The sequence below is a fragment of the Sturnus vulgaris genome, chromosome 10 (assembly GCF_052056855.1).
Source record: "Sturnus vulgaris isolate bStuVul1 chromosome 10, bStuVul1.hap1, whole genome shotgun sequence".
In the NCBI taxonomy this organism is placed as follows: Eukaryota; Metazoa; Chordata; class Aves; order Passeriformes; family Sturnidae; genus Sturnus; species Sturnus vulgaris.
The window spans coordinates 5,031,340-5,052,047 of NC_142252.1; positions in this window are offsets into that span (position 1 = coordinate 5,031,340).

Consider the following 20,708-nt stretch of genomic DNA (forward strand, 5'->3'; position numbering starts at 1 on the left):
GCACACATCTCCCGAGACACCCACGGGGAATCTGCTCTTGGGAACAGTCCTGGTGCTCCCTGGAAATACAAACCAGACCTGGAATTGCTCCTCTCCAAGCCTGGGAGATGAGGCTGGGAGGTCTTTGGGGCAGGAAGGGACATTTGCATTATGCGTTGTGCAGGGCTGGGTGTGAGGGCACAGCTCATTTTGCTCTGGGGTGGGAGTAACACCTACAGAATTCTGCTGGAATCCTGGAAGTGTTTAGGTTGGAGAAGACCTTTAAGACCCCTGAGTCCCAGCAATTCCAAGCCAGCAGTAACCCATGTCCCCAAGTGCCACATCCACCTCCTCTAAATCCCTCCAGAGATGGGGACTCCACCTCTGCCCTGGGCAGCCTGTGTCAATTCTTGACAATATTCCTTCCAGGGGCAGATCCCTCTCCCTTCTCAGGGAAGGGATTTTCTCCCTTCCCACTGCCAGGGAAACCCCACAATGATCAGAGAGAATTCTTTCCCAATAAATAAAACTTTCCTGCCTGTGTGCATGGCACGTGTTCATCTCTTGCTGTCAAACCCATCCCAATTCAGGACTTCTACACAGATATTTTCCCATCACTGACAACTTTCCACATTGAATATTTGCTTTATTCTCCCTCTGCTGCATGTATTGAAGGTTTAGTACAGCAGCTGCTTGTGTCCAAGGGGAAGGGATAGAATGAGGAAGTTTTTTCTCTGTGTAAGGGACAAGAGCTGTGTGATAGCACCACTTCTGCACAGCAGCATCAGTGATGTATAAAATCAAAGTTTATTTTCACCTCTTTTTTTCTTGTGGGAATTGGCTAAGGCATGGTTGTGGTATGACCTTAATTCTGTGCAACAGGGTCCTTTTGGGGTTGTTTCCAGGTGTTTTCTTCCCTACTCTTGTGTTAGCACAATGGTAACACTGCTCTGTACAGGTAAAAAGTTCAGCAGCTGATGGAGAAAATGTTATCCCCCAGCAGCTGCTCATGAATTCTTATATGCCAGCAGCAGTGCATGAACCATTCTTTGTTGTGAGATAAAATCTGACAGAAAAGCATAGCTCCTGACAGAAAAATCTGATGCAATTAAGTTTCTGTGCACAGCTCATAAACTTTGATATGGCAAATAATGGCTAAAATTGATCTTAAATCCAACATTAAAAAAGTGCCCGAACCCCCCACGTTCCACCAGATCAACTCCAGGTATCCATCTCTGCCCTCCTGGTGGAAGCAGGCCATGTTTTTCTTCCACACAGAAATATTAAGCAACAACAACAAAAAAAAAAAAAAAAAAAGGAGGTGTGGGGATAAATTCCAGGCAAAGGCAAATTTCTAGCACTGCATATTAGCAAAACTAATTTGGGGATGAAGCTGGACACAAATGACATGGATTGGCCTTGGGGAATTTCTCTTCTTGGCTCAGTTATGTAAATAAAACCAAGACCATGCACTTGATGTCCTCCCAAGTTTAGACCACACCTTTGACTGGGAGGCTGCTACAAAGACCCTCTGGGTCTTTGCTGTGTTCCATCTTTGGGAAAAAAAAAATTGTTTTGGAGGAAAATTAAAGGTTCTTGCTTGTGTCACATGGGTTGGGAGCAGGTGGGAGATGGGGACATTGCCACCAGTGATGGCAACATGGTCCTTGCTATGAGGAGATAGGAAAGAGCACGGAATTCATGGAATTCACACCTCCTGGAGCACATAAAAAATGGAGCATGCCAGTGTCTTAGGTACAAAACAACGTAATGTGGGGAGGGAAAGGACACTGAGGACTAAAAATACCAAACAACGGAGAAAAGCTTCCTGTGGACTCAGGACAAATATTTGATATTTGCTGTTTCCAGCAGCTGGGATGGAGCAGCACAGCCCTGGTGTCTGGCACACTCCTTGATCCCAACTTCTGTGGCAATCCAATGACTGGCAGCATTTGTGGAGTGGGCTGCTTTAAATATGGGCAAATGCACCCAAATCTGAGCAAAGATCATCCATATTAACTAAAGTGATAACAACAGAATCATGGACTTGCTAAGGTTGGAATAGACCCCCTGAGGACTGGTGTTCACCGTTAAGCCATGTCCCCAAGTGTCACATCCACGTGGCTTTTGAACATTCCAGGGATGGTGATTTCACCACTGGCCCGTGCAGCCTGGTCATGAAATACCAAAACAAGGCTAATAAAGCAATAATAAAATAACATTTGGAGGCAGTCCCAGCTAAAGAAGGTGCATGAAGTTCCCTGTACCCATGCATAAAAATAGAGTATTTTTGGTTTTTTTTCTCTCCAGTGTGCTCCCAGAGCCTGACAGACTCAGGGATCCCCCCATGGCTGGGAGCTGGGAGCAGACACCTGAGCACAACCTGCCTGCACTGAGACATTTCCTGAGACGCTGCACTTTGGAGATGCCAAATGATCCTATTACAGACTTATCAAAGCAGTGGGGATTAGTAGAGATAAAACAACTTTCAGCACTGGTCTCTGCCTTTCTTTGCTCTTTTGTTTGTCTAAATAGCTGTTTTGGTGAGTGCAGGGAAATAATAGGAGGCAATTATTGCTCCATGTAATGTTCCATGTTTGGTTTTGTAATCCTTCAGTTCTGTTTATTCTCATTTTGAGCAAAAAAGTTCCCCCTGGAATATGCTAATCGCCTTTCAGCTCTGCAGAGCTCTCCTCCTGCAGAGGCTCCTGGCTTTGTGTGCACCTGATGGCAGAGCAAGGACAGCGCTGTCCCCAGGGCACGGGGCACTCAATGCCCGCTGGCTGGGCTGCACAAAACAGAGGGAACAAATCAAATCCACCCCGGCACAAAACAGAGGGAACAAATCCACCCAGCAGCCCAGCACGGGGAGCTCCCTCGCTGGCAGCCCTCTGTGGCTCAGCTCCTTTCACCTTCAGGAAGGCAGAGAGGGATTTTGGATGCTGAGGAAGGAGAAGAGGGAAGCAGAGGGCTTTTCAAAAGCAGCTTTTTGGAAAAGCTGGCCTTATCTGAGCTTTTAATCAGCTTTTAGATCCTGAAAATTTGTATCCAGCCTCTCCTTAGTAGGCGATCTCTCCTTAAAATCTCCTTAGGAGGATCTAGAGAAGGGTTCACTGGTGCTTTCCACGCCTCGTCCCTCCAGCCTCTCCCTGGGAGGAACAAGGAGATGTCTGGGAAGCACCACAGTCCCCTGAGCATCATTAGGAGAGGCTGCTGGGACCTGTAGCCACAGGATTATTGCAGGGGGGATGGATTTTGCTCCAGCACACCTCTGTCATATAATTCTGCAGGTGACCCCAGGGTATCAGAACCTCAGCTTTTCCTGTTGAATGCCTCCCTGGAGGCTGAATCCCCCTTTCCTGGAAGCCTCAGCAGCCAGGTGGTGGCAGGAGATGGTGTCCCAGCAGATTGAAGAGTTGGTGCTGCCATATGAGCTGTGTTTCTGCTGATTGAGGCACCCCAAGAGGGGATCTAAACACCTCTTGTGTCTACCTGGGTGATGGAATCGTGGGGTCATGAAAAGCCACCTTCACTCTGGAGCCTGAGAGCAGCTGTGCAGGAGCTGGGAAGGAAGGAAGGACATGTTTAAATACTTTGCTGACTCAAGGTCTCAAATAGGGGACATGAAGTGGATGAAAGTGCTCCTGGATGGAAGATCATCAGTGGAACAAAAACTGACAGGCAGAGTGTTGGTGTCTGGTGTCCTTGTGCATCTCCAGATGAAGGTGCTCATTCTCCAGATCCCTCCTGTGCAGGTCTGGAGCACAGAACCATGGAATCACAGAATGGTTTGGGTTGAGAGGCACCTTAGTGCCCATCCAGTTCCTGCCCCTGCCATGGGCAGGGACACCTCTCACTACCCCAGACTGTTCCAAGCTCCATCCAGCCTGGCCTTGGACACTTCCAGGGATCCAGGGGCAGCCACAGTTTCTCTGGGCACCCTGTGCCAGGGCTTTACCACCCTCACAGCCAGGAATTTCTTCCATGTATCTCACCTAAATCTTTCAGCTGGAACCCATTCCCCCTTGTCCTGTCACTCCAGTTCCTGATGAAAAGTCCCTCTCTGGCTTCCCAGTAGCCTTTTCAGACCCTGGAAGGTGCTGAGAGGTCTCCACAGAACCTTCTCTTCCCCAGGCTGAGCAGCCCCAGCTCTCCCAGCCTGACTCCATAGTGGTGGTGCTCCAGTCCCCCCGGAAATTTCATGGCTCTTCTCTGGATTTGCTCCAAGATTTCCATGTCCTCCATCACCTACCAAAAAGGGCACACCCAGGCAGGGATGTGAGTTTCACCATCTGAACTGTATCTGCTGGGACACAAAGAACACCCAAACACCATCAGAGAACCATTAAGGCTGAAAATCTCCTCCAGATCCTCACCTGTGACCAAGTACCACCACACCCACTTAATTAGGATGCCACATCTGCTTATTTTTTGAACACTATGGAGTTGTTTATGCCCTGATTTGAGGAATCAAATCCACCACCAGACCACTGCCCAGGGCATCAGGCCTGTGGGCAGTGAACTGGAGCACAGGGATGCTCCCAGAAGGAAACAGGAGCACACATTCCATGTTTGGCTGAGCTGAAGGAACTGTTCCACTCGGGATTCCCAAGCCCGAGGAGCAGCCTGCTTCTCGTGCCTTTGTCTCGTTCGTGCAAGTTTTGTGTGGCTCCCTAAATCCTGCAGCTGGTGCTGGGAATTACAGGGGCCAGCTCTCAGCCTTGGCTTGGTGGATTTGCTCCTCCTGCTCCTCCAGCAACCGTGGAAAACAAACCCAGAGTGCTCATAGCGGATTAAACACCAAGCTCCACTGATACCCACCCACAGCAGCTCTCCAGCAGAGCCAGGACAGGTGACAATATCCCACAAATATACATAATAAAGCTCTGGAGAAGTGTGCTGGGAGCTGGGCTAGGGGGGAGGAAGGAGCCGGGGAAATAATGCATAATTCACAAGGCAAATTAATCACTCCTCTCTCCTCTGCCTGTTGCAATTATGTGGAACGCGAGTAATCACCAGGTTACTATTTTTTATTATTATTTTTATTTTTATAGCAGGAGAGGAAACAGTGGGGCTGGCGATATTTGAGTGAGGACAGGCTGAAAGCTGCAGTCACATTTAGAGTGGTGCCTCACCAAGATTTCTATCTGGCTGTGCTTTCATTGTGGAAAGGGCTTTTTTTTTTTTTTTTTTTCTAATTCTTTCCCTTTTAGATTGGTGGGGAGTTGTGGAAAAGAGGAGGGCGGGGGGGGGTTGGTGCGCGTTAGAGCAGAGAGATTGGGTAAAATTATTTTCCTTCATGCTTGGCTAGGCCTCAGTGTGAAAAAGGGGACCCAGCTTAGGGCTGGTGGGAGATGGCAGATAAAAGCAGCTTCATTTCTCACTGACCTTCCATGCATTCGGCCCGGCCGTGCAAGGGGGGGAAGGAACAATGGGAGTCACCTCCAGAAAAACCAACCCTGAGCACCTGCACCTGGCTCCGGTGAATCCAGGTGGGGAAAAAACAAAAAGAGTCAGGGCTGCACCCAGAAAGGGTTTCCAGAGCCCTGTGGGAGGTGGGTGTGGAGTGGCTGGGATGGGTGTGGGCACGGGGAGCCCTGGGACCTGGGGCAGTGTGGGATCCGTGCAGCCATCAGGAGCCACCAGGAGCATGTCAAAGCAGCCTAAAGAAACCAAATCCTGTGCATGGTCTAAAGAAGTCAGATCCCAGTCCCAATTCAGCAAGGGATTCGATGCAACACCCACCAACCGTTAGCAGGAATAGGAGCAGGCTTGGAAGGGATTCCTGAGTCCCCCACTCACCAATCCTGCACAGAAAACCCTTTGGAAAACACCTGGTTTGTATCTTAGGAGGAAGCAAAGCTTTGCATTACAGAGAATCACTGAATCATCAAATCATCCAATTCTTTGGGTTTGAAGGGACCTTAAAGCTCATCCTGCTCTGCCGTGGGCAGGGACACCTTCCACTATCCCAAGTTACTCCCAGCCCTGTCCAACCTGGCCTTGGACACTTCCAGGGATCCAGGGGCAGCCACAGCTTCTCTGGGCACCCTGTGCCACAGCCTCACCTCCCTCAAAGGGAAGAATTCCTTCCCAATATCCCATCGAAGCCTGCCTGGCAGTGCAAAACCCTGGTCGTGTCACCCTTGTCCCAAGTTCCTCACCAGCATTTTAATGGACTCCCTTTAAGGGAATGTGATGTGGACTGAGCCAAGGGTATGATGGAGGATGCAGAGTGCAGCTGGTCCTACTTGGCACAGGTAGAGGAGTTCACCAAGAGCCTGATGGGCTTTCAAGAGGATCTCTGGAAGGCTGAGAATGCTCTTAGTGCTGGGTGGATCCACCCTGGAGGGAGAGGGGCTCTGCTCTTTGTCCTGAGGGGAGATGCATCTTTATGTTTTATGTCCCTCTTTCATATCCCTGAGGGTCTGGGGTGCTATTTTAAGTGGGAAGGGAGAGAAAAGATGTTCTACAGTGAGCAGGGCTGGCTACAGGCTCTGAGATTCTGGTGCTCTGATGATGAAGACAGGTGGATATTTGTTCTTCCTTGCTCTCTTCTTCACTCAGGTGAATTCCATGTGAAAATGCATCTCCTTCCTAATCGTCACATGGTGATTTCATGGTGGGATTCACTCAGTGATTTCTTCACTGAGAGATTTTAGATTACAAAAAGCTCTTCCCAGCCCCAAATTCTAGACTTGTTCCTCCACTTTACATGGAGCCCTCAGCCCCTCGAGATCCCGGGGGCAATTTCAAGCTCTCCTTGATGGTGACACAACTCACCCTGCAAGGCTACTTAATTATCCCAGGATTACTGAAGTGCTACTATAACATGGAGCTCTTTAGTGCCTGTTGTGCATTTGTAGTTTTCCCGAGAGCTGAGGGCTTGCACAGGACCTGTGACACGGGAATTCCTTCCTTTCACCTACCTAAGGCTCAAAATGCAGAGGTAAAATATGTCAGCAGGGCACCCACCCCTATGCAGGCAGCTTCAGGGGCAGAGCTGAGCTGGAATGTGGCTGTGGAAGTGCTTCCTCCTTGTTTTTCCAAGTAAAATTATAAAGGGAGTTAAACCGTTTTCAAACTGAAATTTCCACTGACATAAAAGGCTCATCAGCCCTTGGTGCTGCTGTGTGAAGAGTCTGGCCTCAGATGAGTGTTTTGCTCATGAGATCTTCCAGGTTAGTCCTGGACGCTTCCAGGGACACCTGCTCCAAGGAAAAGTGGGCACCAATTAAAACAAAATCTCTATTCAGACAAAGACACCTTTTGGGGATGAATCTGAATTATGGGTGGGGGGGAAAGTGCTTTTTGCTTGTCTGTAAATGATGCTGGAAATCAGGAACTTATTTCCTGAATTGTTCTTTGAAATGCCACTGGAATTTGCTCAATTAATTCCTTGGGAAAGCCCAGGTTGCTATTTTATAAAATTTAAAGCATTGCAACTTGAAACATAGACATCAGATACCTTTTAACCAGTTTCCCAAGGAACTTCATTGTGTCTCCCTCAAAAGTCCTGCGTGCAGGAACAGTGAACAGAGAGGTGCTGTCAGACAAAACCCTGCTGTGAAGAAAATGAGAGGTGTGACACTTCTTCCTGGTCCTTCCCAAGTGCTTTTCCAGCCAGAAGCAGCCTCCTGCCATCAGGAATTTGGCTTATTTTGCTGAGTCACCCAGATGCCCGATGAAGCTGAAATGGAGTTTGGGGGAGGTTTGCTCAGGAAATGGCTTTTGGGGAGTCCAGGGGTGCACCTGGCTCACCTCCCCAAGCCAACTTCTGCTGCTGAGCTGGAAGACACCCACTGGATGTATTTTTTTTTTTTTGTCTCCTGGTTGTTCTTGTTCTCTTTCAGAATCCCCTAAATTCTGCAAATTCTTATTGCTGCAGATCCTCTGTCTTCCTCCTTGACTACTCCTCACATCAAGACAAAGACTAGCCCAGGGAGTCCTTTAAAGAAAAAAAAACCTTATGGAGTAGAAATCTTTCTTCCCCTTAAAATAAATCAACAAGAGGAGGTTTATAATTTCTCCAGGGGGAAAATTGCACCTGCCAGCCTGTTTTCTCAGGCCTCAGCTCTTGAAGCACTTGAGCACAATTCCAGCTCGAATTGCAGGAGTTCTCCTCCTGCCTGGCTCCCGTGGATGACTCATGGCTTTCAAAGTTGGTCACGTCCTTCAGGATCCTGCGGAATTGAATGGAGCCTTTGCTTCCCTGCAGCTCAGGGATTGGGAATGGGAGCCATGGTCCCTTCCAGCCCTGCCTCCTGCCCGAGCTCATGTCAAAATGTTCTCCTCGGGAAGTTGCAGCACGGTTCTGTTTGTCAGACAGGAACACGGGGACGTGCTGGGTACTTTGCCATGTTTCCCACAGGGAACAATTTCACATCTCTTCAGTTTAAACAAGGGTTTTCTCCATGTCTTATTTAACTCCCTTGTTGCCCCTCCACAGGAAATATTCCCGCATGACCTAAATCTTTATTTTCACCCTTAAAAAGGGACTACAGGCAGAGTTGAGAGAGCCTGGATTTTAAGTGAGAGGAACACTTTGCATCATGTCTTGGAGCTGATGGCCTTCAGCTACAGCTGAGCCCTGGGATGATGAGGGGTGATGGTTTGGAACTAAAAGAGGGGAGGTTTAGACTCGATGTAAGGAAGAATTTTTTACAGTGAGGGAGGTGAGGCCCTGGCACAGGGTGCCCAGAGAAGCTGTGGCTGCTCCATCCTTGGAAATGTTCCAGGCCAGGTTGAACAGGGCTTGGAGCAGCCTGGGACAGTGCAAGGTGTCCCTGCCCGTGGCAGGGGTGGCACTGGATGGGCTTTGAGGTCTCTTCCCACCCAAACCATTCCTGGATTCCATGGCTCTGAGTGGGCTGCAGTGCCAGGAGGATCCTGCTTTGCCTTCTGCTCCTGAAGAACATCAGATGCACTTGCAGGCCCAAGAGGAGATTTTCACCAGTGTGAACTCAAATCCACACACTCTGGTGCTGCCTCCCTCTGTCTCCAAAGTTTCCAAGGGAAATTGCAGCTGTTTCCATTTCACATGGGGTCTTGGGGTCCTTCCAGGAAGCTCAGTGAGCTCCTTTGTCCTGTGCCTTGCAGACACTGGGGTTCTCCTGTTGTTCCTTCTGGATTTGTCTTGACTCAGGTGTCTGCTCCAGCCTGCCATGAAATTCCCCCAGCCTGAATTCTTTCTGCTCCTCCTGCCCAGGGAAATCACATAAAGGTGTCCTGCTTATGCCACCCTTCACCAAACGAGGAGAGCACTGCAGCCCAGTTGGATCTTGGGGAGGGATTTAGAGTTGTGGTTTGACTTTTAGCTCCTGAATTCAAACTGGGGCAGTTGTTTCCATCTCCCCACAAAAGCTGGGCAGAGCACGAGGAGCCCTGACAGGTTGCCAGCAGGGCAAATGCTGCCACTGAGTTCTCCCATCCTGTCCCTTCTCCAATACCAGGAGGCTGCCCTGTCCCTTTACCCCATGAGCCCTCTCTCATGGCAGGAAACTCTTCTGGCTCACATGGTCTTCAAATTAAAAAAAATTACTTGTTATCCATCTAATTTCTCTGAGAGGAAATTCTATTAAATCCCCAGAAGAAAGTGCATTATGGCTGTACTTTCCAAAGCAGACCCTTGAATAAACTTTTTCCCTTATTTCACATAAGGAAATTCACATTTCCATTATTGCTGTCATTATGAAGCAGATGAACATTTTCTGGAACAATTAGACGCGGGTGTGTGGAATAAAGAGCGGAGTTCGCCTGAGATCATTGAAACCTATCTGTTTGGGTGATTCATTTTCTTCCAACTAGGCTGCCCATAATAAGCTTTTCTTCTCTGGCTTTGTCTTGTTTCCCATTTCAGGAGCCACAATGCCCGAAGAATTGAAAGAATGTCTTTCCCCATGTCCTTGTGCTGCGACTGAGCCTGGCAAACAAAAAAATAAAATATATTAAAGAAAAAAATAAAGCAGAAAAAGAAGAGAAAGAGGGGGCAGAGCAGATTATAAATAAAACAAGTGGCGAGGGTAACCTGGGGCATGAGAGCCTTGAGGAATGTGGTGGTGTAGAGGATGGGAGATGAATTCTTTCTGCTCCTAAATGAAAAAGTAATCCGTGTGCATGAGAGATGGCAGAATATTCCTTGTCTCAGCCTGGTTCTTGTGTCATGTGGAGCCATATGCTGAGAAACTTCATCTCCTGCTTCCATTACTTCAGTAAAGTCCCCAGTGTTCAGAAAGTGCTCCTGTGACCCCATGGGCAATGATCTTGGCTCTCTGGGTCACACAAAGGTGACACAGCTGTTCGTGAGGCTGGGCCCAAGGAAAGGAAATGGTGCAGAAACCTTTACAAATACAGGGTGTCCTCTGCACGTCTTCCCCATGGCCTGGGATCTTCCCCATGCCCCACCCCAGGGCATCTGGGGCTGATCCCCCAGCATGGGCAGCAGGAAAGGGATTGGGATTCTGCCCCACTCAGGTGAGACCCCACCTGCAGAGCTGCCCCAGCCCTGGGGCCCAGCACAGGAAGGAGCTGGAGCTGCTGGAGAGAGTCCAGAGCAGGCACCAGGATGAGCAGAGGATGGAGCAGCTCTGCTGGGAGGAAAGGCTGGGAGAGCTGGGATTGTTCAGCCTGGAGAGGAGAAGCTCCAGGTGACCTAATGGTGACATTCCAGTGCCTGAAGGAGCCAACAGGAAACATGGAGAGAGAATATTGACAAGGACCTGGGGTGCCAGAACAAGGGACAATGCCTTCCCTTTGCCAGAGGGATGTTAATTAGATGGGATATTGGTGAGAAATCCTTCCCCGTGAGGATGGTCAGGCCCTGGCACAGGTTGGCCAGAGAAGCTGTGGCTGCCCCTGGATCCCTGGAAGTGCCCAAAGCCAGGCTGGGAGCAACCTGGGCTAGTGGGAGGTGTCCCTGCCATGACAGGGGGTGGCACTGGATGAGCTTTAAGACTCCTCTCAGCCCAAACCATTCCATGATTGCTGACAGAGGTGCAGCTGGCTCCCATTAACCCTTTGCCCACATCTTTATACCCTGACAGCTTTTCTTTGGATGTGTCTGTGATTCCCAGCCAGGCTGTGCCATGGATGGAGCAGCACAGAGCCCCAGCAGCTGCAGTGCCCATCCTGGGGAAGGCACCTCCTTCCCAAACCTGCTCCTCTCCCTGGGGCAAGAGCTTTACCCTGCACATAAAAGTGCAGTTTCCTCCTCAGTACCTCACAGAGGACTCTTGAGTCCCATCCCAAGTGGAACAGCCTGAATTTCCTCATTTTGATGGTTGTCCCAAAGTGCAGTGCTGTGGAATCACAGCTGCACCTCACCCACAGGAGTGGGTGCTGTGAGGCTCCTCCTTGGAGGGCTCAGAAAGTATTTCCATCGTTTTTTTTTTCCTGCACATACATAAATACACCTGGATAATAAGAGATGACTGATAGAACAGGGAGATTTGCTGAGGGGGATGTCACTTGACAAACAAATAGGTTTGTAGGCATCTAAAATCATATTTTCCTTGTTCATCCAAAATTAAACATGAGCCTGTTGGGTGATCCCTTGCTAGTTTACCTTTTGTTGCAAGCAAGACAACAGCAGTGCAGCCAAAACTTTTGCTTGGTGGCAGGAATGAGATTGTTCCGTTGTGGTTATCACCCAAATCCCCACGGAGCAGCCTGAGATTTTGTCAGGACTGCTGCAAACGCTCTGAAAATCTCCTGGGCACCTCCAAGAATGCTTTTTTTGTTTGAAGTTTGCAACTCAAGAAATTGTTGGAGAGTGGAAGGAAATAAAGAGCTTGCTTTGATTCTTTTAAAACAGCAGCAGCAGCCAACGTGGGGTCTGCCCTGGGCTGCTTTTGGATATATATATTAGCAGGGATTGAATGGAATGGAAGCTGCTGGAGAATGTGAGGCAAGGGAAAATGTTTTTCTAAGGAAGAGAAATGGTAAAACTTAAGGGAGAAAGCAGAGAATGTGAGACCTTGAACCGAGCCTCTTTGGGGAGAGGGGGGGATGAAACAGGAAAAAAAAAAAGTGCCCACTTGAATAATAGACTAACTGGCGACCTTGAACATATATGTGTGCATAATGAGAGTGAAACAAAGGGCCTCTGAATATCAGGCATTCTTAGGCTGCACAATAATAATCACAAGTGGCAAATGTAAAAAATAAAAGCAAGACATATAATATAACCGAAGTAATGGGGATCTGAACCAGAGGAAATGAGAGGAATGATGGAGGCTCCAGCAGCAGCCTGGGCTCCTCAATGGCCCAGCTACTGCTTGAAGCAAAACCAAGATTTTCCTGCTGCTCCAGGAGGATTTTTTTGATGTTTTATTGTCTTGGACCAAGTGGAAACTCCATTTCTTCTGCAGAGCACTGGACAAGTTTGGGAGATGGGAGTTTTCCAGGCTGGTTCAGCTCCCCAGCCATATCCAGCTCTCCTTGTCCTGCATCCCAGCTGGCAGGGGATGGTGATGCCCATGGAGGGGTGGCATCAATTCTTGCCACTGAGGGATGTGACTTGATGCTGATCACTGGGCTCCATGGATCTGGCAGGGCCAGTGGGTGTAGGGATTTCCATGGAAAAGTGGGAATGCTCCCAGTTTGTTCCCAGTACTCCCCACAGCTGTGCCCATCACTGTGAGAGCAGCAAGTGCTCTCACCCTGCTTCCTGCTGCGGCCTCCTAGGCAATTCCTCAAGTCATCTTGGCCACTTGAGGATTGTCTGCTCCTTGATTTCTTCTGGATTGTCTGTTTGTTTCCTTATTTCACTGCGAGTGCAGTTCAACTCAGTGCTCACCTGCAGGCAAAGTCCCTGCCCTCTGTGTGGCTTCCAAGGCTGCTCTTCTCCCTGGCAATGAGAATATTTCACCCCAGCCTTGTGCTTTTCCCGCCCAAATCCCCTGTGCTGTAGTCCCTTTGCAACTGTCCTTCATATCTTCTGATCTGACTTGAGTACCTCCAGGAGAAATGTCTTGAATGCTTTCTCCAGATCACCAGTGAAGATGTGAGACCCTTCTGAGGTTCTCCCTGGCATGTGACCCTCGTTTGGTTTCTTCTCAGTAACTGGGCAATTTGAGATGGGCATTGAGAGATTTCCTTCAGAAATCCACTTCATTTGGGATTTCTCCTAGTCTGTGGGGGAATATTTTACATTAGATTTCTTCTTCATCCTTCCTGTCCTCAGAGCTTGTGAGTTTGTGCCTGGAAGTGTTCAAAAAATGTGTAGATGTGTGCTTGGGGAAAGGGTTTAGTGATAGGCCTGGTTGGACTCAATGTTCTTCGAGTTGTTTTCCAGCCTGAATGATTCCAGGATGCTCCTTCAATTTTACCAAGGATCACTCCCCAAGATCCCTATGAGTGAGACAGCTCCACCAGCTCCCAGATCCATCACCTTCCCAAAGTGGGACCCTCTGAGGATGTTCACATCAAAGATGGGAATTGTCCTGCTGTGGAGATTTCTCTGTGGAGCTGGATGGGTTTTGGGGCTGAAGCCACTAAAGACTCTTAGAGAAAACTTCAGCCAAGCTTTGCAAGGCTGGACATTTTCTGGGGGGTTTCCATTCTCTGAGGATGCTGGATCCTCGTGTTGGAGGAACCATTCCTCCACACAGCCCAGCTACCCTGGGCCTGGCTCCCACTGCCTGGTGTGGATCCCTGTGTTGTCCTCATTCTTCACACCACAAAAGATTAAAGATAATACTGATACTAATAATACAAACCCGCCCTTGTGAGAATGGGCTGCCGGAGGTATTATGCCAGAGAAAGGCTCTGTGAAATGGCTTGGGTAATTTACACTCATTAGGAGGAGAATGCAGTAGATTAAAGGTAGCAAGGGTGAATAGCTTCCCATTTTTGTCAAACTTGCCTAACCTTTTATTCACCTGCTGAAGCCATTATTTTATAATAATAAAAAAGAGGAGAAAGAGCCTTGCATGAACTTGGGGAGAAAGGCAGAGAGTGCAAGCTAGGAGCTATTTTCTCAAGAGAGAGAAATGCAGCATTATAGATTAAAGGTGAAAAGACAGCCCTCATTTAAATCAATCCACCTCTCCGAAGCATATTTATTCACAGATTAATTAGAGTTGCAAATGAAAATGATCTGGTTGGTGGGAACATTATTGAGGCCTTTAAAGTGCGGGAGTGAAGATTAAAAGGAAGCACACTTACCCTTCCCTTATGATCTGAAGAGGAGATCAAAAGAGTTGGTGTCAAATTAACAGCCCTGATGATTTCTCTCTTCTTCTAGGCCTCGTTTATTATCTCAGGCTCATGTTGGTACACGCAGGAGGAAGACCTGGTTTCCTGAGCTGCCAGTCAGGGAGGAGTGTGGGGACCCTTTGGACAATTTGGGGCAGGTGGGAAGGTGTGGAGCAGGTGGGAAGGTCTGCACTGCCTGGCCAGGGACATGGGGAATGTCTGTGTGCAGGGAAGCAACAGCTCCAGACCTGGCCTGGTGGATGCCATGAAGGGAGGAAATGTTCATTTATGGATTTGGCTGTTGTAGGGAATCGTTCAAGCTACCACACTTGTCAATTAATCAACTATGGCTAATTGAACACCCAGCCTCTTCTGAGTCTCTGGGATGGATTTTGGATTTGCTGTTGGATAAGAACCACGATTTTGCTCTTCTCAAAGGGAGGGGAGACAGACTCAATCCTTGTGAGACTCCACCATGAGCAGTACAAACACAGCAAAGCAAGGAATGACCTTTGAATCCTTTGGGAAGACACCAGCAGAGGCAGCACACCCAGGCAAGAGTGTTCCTTTCCATGGGGTCTGAATGGGCCTGGAGGAGGCACAGGGAAGGCAGTGCAAGCTCCAGTGTGTCCTGGTTGGAAGCAGAGAGATGAGATCATGCAGAGCTGTCAGGGAACATCCCAGCAGGCTCCATCCCACTGAAGCTCCTTTCCCATTGGGGAGCTCACTGGGGGAAGGTAACTGGCTGTGCTTTGAGGCAAAGATGTCATTGGAGCCCAGAATGGTTTGGGATGGAAGGAGCCTTAAAGCCCATCCAGTTTCACCCCTGCCATGGGCAGGGACACCTCTCACTGTCCCAGGTTGCTCCAAGCCCTGTCCAACCTGGCCATGGACATTCCAGGGATGAGGCAGCCACAGCTTCTCTGGTCACCCTGTGCCAGGCCTAACCTCCCTCACAGGAAAGAATTTCTTCTCAACCTCCCATCTAAGCCTGTCCTCTGGCAGAGGAAACGCACTGACCCTTGTCCTGACACTCCAGGGCCTTTAAAATATGAAAAAGGCAAGGAGGGATATTCTGAGAATTTTCCCTAAGCTTGGCTTCCTGGTGCTTTGGATTCATTCCCAGCTGTCCAGTGAGGACCATGGCAGTGGCAGTGTAGACAAGCCTCAAAGGATTGCCAAGAGGTCTCTCATTTTGCAAGCCAGTATTAGAGGTGCTGCAGATTTAGCAGGAATTCATCATTTCTTCTGAGCTCTATCAGGAAGGAGGAAAAAGGGAAATGCCAGTGTGGGCACCAGGAAATGGCCCCAGAGCACTGGGGGAAGGAGGAGAAGCAGCAGCCTGAGGAATTTTCTGGCTCTTCTGCAGCCACACAAAGCCCTCATGCAGGACACCATTCTGGGAGCTTCCCGGTGCTCCATGCCTGCTCCAAGGGCTGATCATGGCTCCAGAGGAGCTGGAAGGGCACACAGGAGAGGCAGCCCAGCAGGCTCAGCTGAGCCGTGGTGGTGTCTCCAGGTCTGGACCTGCTGTGGCTCCAAAGGGTGGAGCCCATCCCAAACTGGGGACAAGGGAAGTCTTGGCCTGCAGGGACTGACAGCTGTACCAGCGAGGCTGAAGAATCCCAATGCACCCTGGTTCCCAGTTTGTACCAGGAGGAATGAGCTGTCCCTGTGCTCCAGCAGGAGGTGGTGGTGGCTTTCCTGAGCCCATCCCTGAAAGGTTTGGAATGCCCACACCATCCATCTCTCCCTGCTCCCAGTGCTTGGCTCTGCACAGAGGGTGCTGTGCCCTGAACTCCTGGAATGTGGTGTTTTTCCTGAAGTGGGAGGTGTGAGTTGGGTGCCAATGGTGTGGAATGTTTGGGGCTGGCTGGTTCCATGGAGCCATGGGCACTGCTCCTGCCAGGCACACTTCCTAGGAAACAGCCAACACAGGATGAGGGATTGATTGTTCCACCTAATTCTTCATTACCACACAGCCCTCTTTATTTGCTGGGTTACCCCTAGGGGGTTTGGCATTCCTTATGCACTCAGATTTTCCTTGCATTTGAGTCCTTCCTCTATCAGACACCCAAATTCTCCCACTCTCCCTAAGAGGGACAATGCAAATCTGGGGGAGTGGGAGGAGGATTGGCCCTAGTTCTTATTTAACCATTTTCTTTTTTTTCTTGTTGTTGTTGTTGTGGTGGTGGCATGTTTTTCAAATCCCTGTCCTCTCCACATTCCCTGTTTCTCCATGGTCTCTGTCTCCTGTTTGCCACACCAAGCTGCAAATCCAAGCAGGCATAATGCATCTCTGCATGTTTGGGAACTATGCTCTGGCCATGCCAAAATCTTGGCATTCCAAGTCTGAGGGAGGACTGGAGACACCAATTCCCAGCTGTGTGGGCTCAGCCAGGATCCCTCCCCTCTGCCATGAGGGAAACAGCATCACAATCACAAGAAGAAGCATTTTTCCAATGGGTCCAGCTCCTTCCCGAGCTCTGCTGTGTGTTCAGAAAAGCCCAGCCAGGAAGATTTCCATGGAAGGGTCAGCTCTGGCTTGTGTTGGTGACTTGGGAATTGCTCTGCACAGGCTGCAATGGCATTTCCAGTTTTAAACATCCCCTTGAAGCCGAGTTTGCATCTGGATGTGGATGCAAATGAGAACCTAATCAGGTTTCTTTTCCTGTAAACATTTTATTTCTGCTTGGAGGAAACAAAGCACCTGTGTGTGGTCTGTGCTGAGTTTTCTGCTCTTACTTGGGTTTGATTTCGACCTGCCCATGTAGGACAAACGTTTTGCATCCACAAGATTTAAATGAGCTGGGAGACTTGCTCCCCTCCCAGCCCTGCTGACAGGTTCCAGGCTGTTTGCAGAGGCTTTCCTGAATTGATGATTTCTAGGTCAAGGAGAGTGTTACGTTTTTCTGACCGTTTGTCTTGTGCTAATCGCTGTCAGCCCCGAGATTTATGCACGGATAGTGACAGCAGATGGGGTCACTTTTATTAGGAATTCACACCAGGCAGGGAAAGGCAGAGGCACAGAGGCCTTTGCCAGGTAGGCTGTGGGTACTCAGGGACTCCTGCACTGAAAATATTTCTGGTTTTAACAAAGCTTCAGCTTGTGGATTTTCATTATTTCTTGTAATAAATGCATTTGCATACAGATTTTTAAAAATTTTTTGATAGCTGTTATGGGAAATTATCCCAATATCCACATCTCTTGTGTCTGTCTGAGTGGATGATTCTGTGCAGGAGGCTTGGACACTCATAGCCAGAGGGTTGGTTTTAAGAGAGGATGCACTATGAATTGGATTCAAAGGGTCCCCACCTATATTCCAAATATACCACTGCTTCTTGCAATACAGACCTCTAGAGCCTAATATCTATTTACATCCTGTATTGTTTTCCTGATGGAAAGAAAATTTGCAAATCTGGAGTTGCCAAGATTTCCAGAATAAAGCAGTGTGCCCAAGGGGCATCTGGGGCTGGGTGGGAGGTGGTTCATCTCTTGGCAGTCTTTAACCCAGTGTGCAGGTGGCTGTAAAACTTCAGTTCCTAGGTAATCCAATGCCTTAATTTGTATTTTTTCAGGGAGATAGAAATCACATTGGGTTTTTCTGTGTGGTGAGTGTGATTATTCCACGGAGTGGGATCAGCGGAGGCTGCAAAAATGCTGAAGGGCCTGGAGCATCTCCGTGCCCAGGAAAGGCTGAGGGAGCTGGGGCTGTTCAGCCTCGAGAGGAGCCCCAGCTGAGAGTGGCCCTCAGCCCTGGGTGTCCCTGTCTGTGTGTCCCTCTGTCCCTGGGTGTCCCTGGGACTGAGCCCAGGAAGCTCCACCTGGACATGAGGCAGAACTTTCCTGAGCCCTGAACAGATCCCAGAGAGGCTGTGGAGTCTCCCTCACTGGAGATATTCCAGAGCTGGCTGGACACAATCTGTGCCGTGGGCTCTGGGATGGAGCAGGGAGGTGGCACCAGGTGACCACTGTGGTTCCTTCCAGCCTCACCCACTCTGGGATCTGGGATATGTCTCCCCTGCATTTCATCCCCTCTATTCACAGGAATTTCAAACTTCCAATTTCCAGGCCTTTTCTGAGTTTAGATCTCTTCCCTCCCAGTCTAGATTTTCCTCATCTCATCTTTACTCGACCCATCACATCCTTGGGGCCCAGATCTTGTTCCTCTCCTTTTCTTTCTCTCCTGTGACACTGTCCCATTTTTCCATACAGGTGTGGGAGCACAGCAACACCTTTGGCAGTCCTTTCCTTCAGAAAGGCCTGAACAAATCAACTTTAACCAAAGGACTGTGGTTCAGGACAACTTCCAGATGATTTTTGGATCAGTGCATTGAGATTTTGAGCCCTGCAACCACCCAAAAATATGGAATGTGGGACTATAAGGTTGTATGCTCGTATTTTCATGAAGAAACCTCCATGCTGTGCACCAGCCTCTGGTTTTGGGGATGGTTTTTGGTGCAGGTGATGGAATGTGTTGGGACAGGGTTTGTTGGGGGAGTTAAATCAGCTCAGTCACTCTGTCACTCAAGGGGTGGCAGCCACCAGCTGCTGTTGTTATCCCTGGGACACCTGGAAATCATCCCATCCTGTCCTGGTGGGTCAGGGATGGATGTGAGCTGTCCCAGCCAGAACTTCATCCTGAGGAGTGAGCATCCTCTCAGCCCACTTGGAGCCATGAGAAAGGGGATGAAACAGCTCAGAACAAACACTTGGTGAGCAGGTATTTAAAAAAAACCAAACAAACCAACCAAAAACCAGGGACAAAAATCCCTTTGGAAGCTCCAGAGGCCTGGAGTGATGCAGAGCTGTGGTTAATGGCCACTCCCCGAGGTTTCCCCTCCCATGGTGCACAATTGATTGCAGTGAGATTACGATGCCATTAAAATTCACTCTGCCCATAAACCAACGCCGGGGAAAATGCTGACGTTTATAGCAGCTCCTACAAGAGACATATTTCAGGGCAAAGTGAGTCCTAATGCAGGAACTTTATTTAGGTAAAACAACATCCAGGGAGGGGGGGAGAGGAGGAGGAGAGGTGGTGGCGATTGCAGAGAATTTTATTTCTTTCAACTAATGGGTATAGGGATGCTAAATTTAAAAGACATTTTTAATAAATCTATTGGCCTTTGACAAAATCAATCCAAACCCCATAAACCAAGAAGTCACCCACTTGGTATTAATGAGGCTACATTTGCATTTATTTTTCCTTTACACTAGACAAACCATTAATTTCGTGTTTATGCTTCCTTTGAAGTCTGAATGCTTGGAGATAGATGGCCACATCAAGTCTCCTGCTGCTACATTAATATTTTGCTATAAATGATAAATTTGACCATTTTCTACAACACCCCTTTTTTCTTTAAGAAAGCTGAGAAAATGCGAGCAATAAGTCTTAAGCCCCTGAAAGCTTCGCTGTTTTTTTAAATACTCTGCAGTCATTGATTATTAAAGCAGTCATAGCTTTAACTTGGGCTTGCATTTGATGGCACCCAGCATTCTGCTGCTGTAAATTGAGAGATGTTCATTAACCAATCAGGGGCTCCTTTTTTGCAAATCATCTTTCATTTGACCCATGGACAAACTGGACAGGGCAGAGTCACTGCTGCCTCACCCCCTCCCTGGCCTCTGAAAGCCCCTCCTCACATCTCTGGGTTGCTTCCATGCAATTTAAGTACATCCTTGTGCTCCAGCAGGACATCCAAGGTGCCTTTTCCCAGTTCTGCAGTAATTTACTTTTTTTTTTTTTCTTGGTAGTTATTTTTGCTTTCAGGATGCTCTATTACCCATACAGGACACCAGGAGCCTCCCCCAAAAACCCCAGCTCCTAGAAACGAAGGGAAAAGCCTTCTGAGAAACTTCCAGTAGCCCAGGATGATGGGCAGGAAGGAGATGAAACTTCTGCAAAGACTCTTGGAAAGGTCTGTAATTTTCCAGAGCCTGAACTCTTCTCCCCAATTGCAGTCCCAGATCCAGAAAAGGGCACAAGTTTGGTGATGCTCCATGTGCCCCTGCCTGATGTGGGCCTCAGGATGGGTTTCATGAGCTCCCTGTGATCACTAAACCTCTCCCAGGTGGAGTGGGTGGTTGAATATCCAAGAGAATTCCTGCAGCCAGTGCAGGGAGTTGTGTGGCAGCAGGGAAAGCTTGGGAATCTCAAAAACATTCCAGGTCCATGCTTTCCTGAGGAGCACAGAGTGACAGGCAGAGGTTAGATCTGAAAACCCCTGAGGATCCCAGATTTCCCAGAGTCCCTAAGGATTCCTTGTCTGGTGGTGACATCTCAGGGATGCTGCTGGGTACAGTTACCTGGGCTGGGGCACTGTGGGGGATAAACCCACTCAGGTGGAATTAGGGAAGGGGTGTCCAGCCCTTGTCCTCCCAGCAGGTCAGACCTTCTCCTGAGACACTCCTAGCAACTGCCCCAGGTGCTCCCCATGGACCTTGCAGAACATGAGGATCCTGACTGGACAGCCCTTGCATAGAATCCCAGAATCATGGAACGGTTTGGGTGGGAGGAAAGGACCTTAAA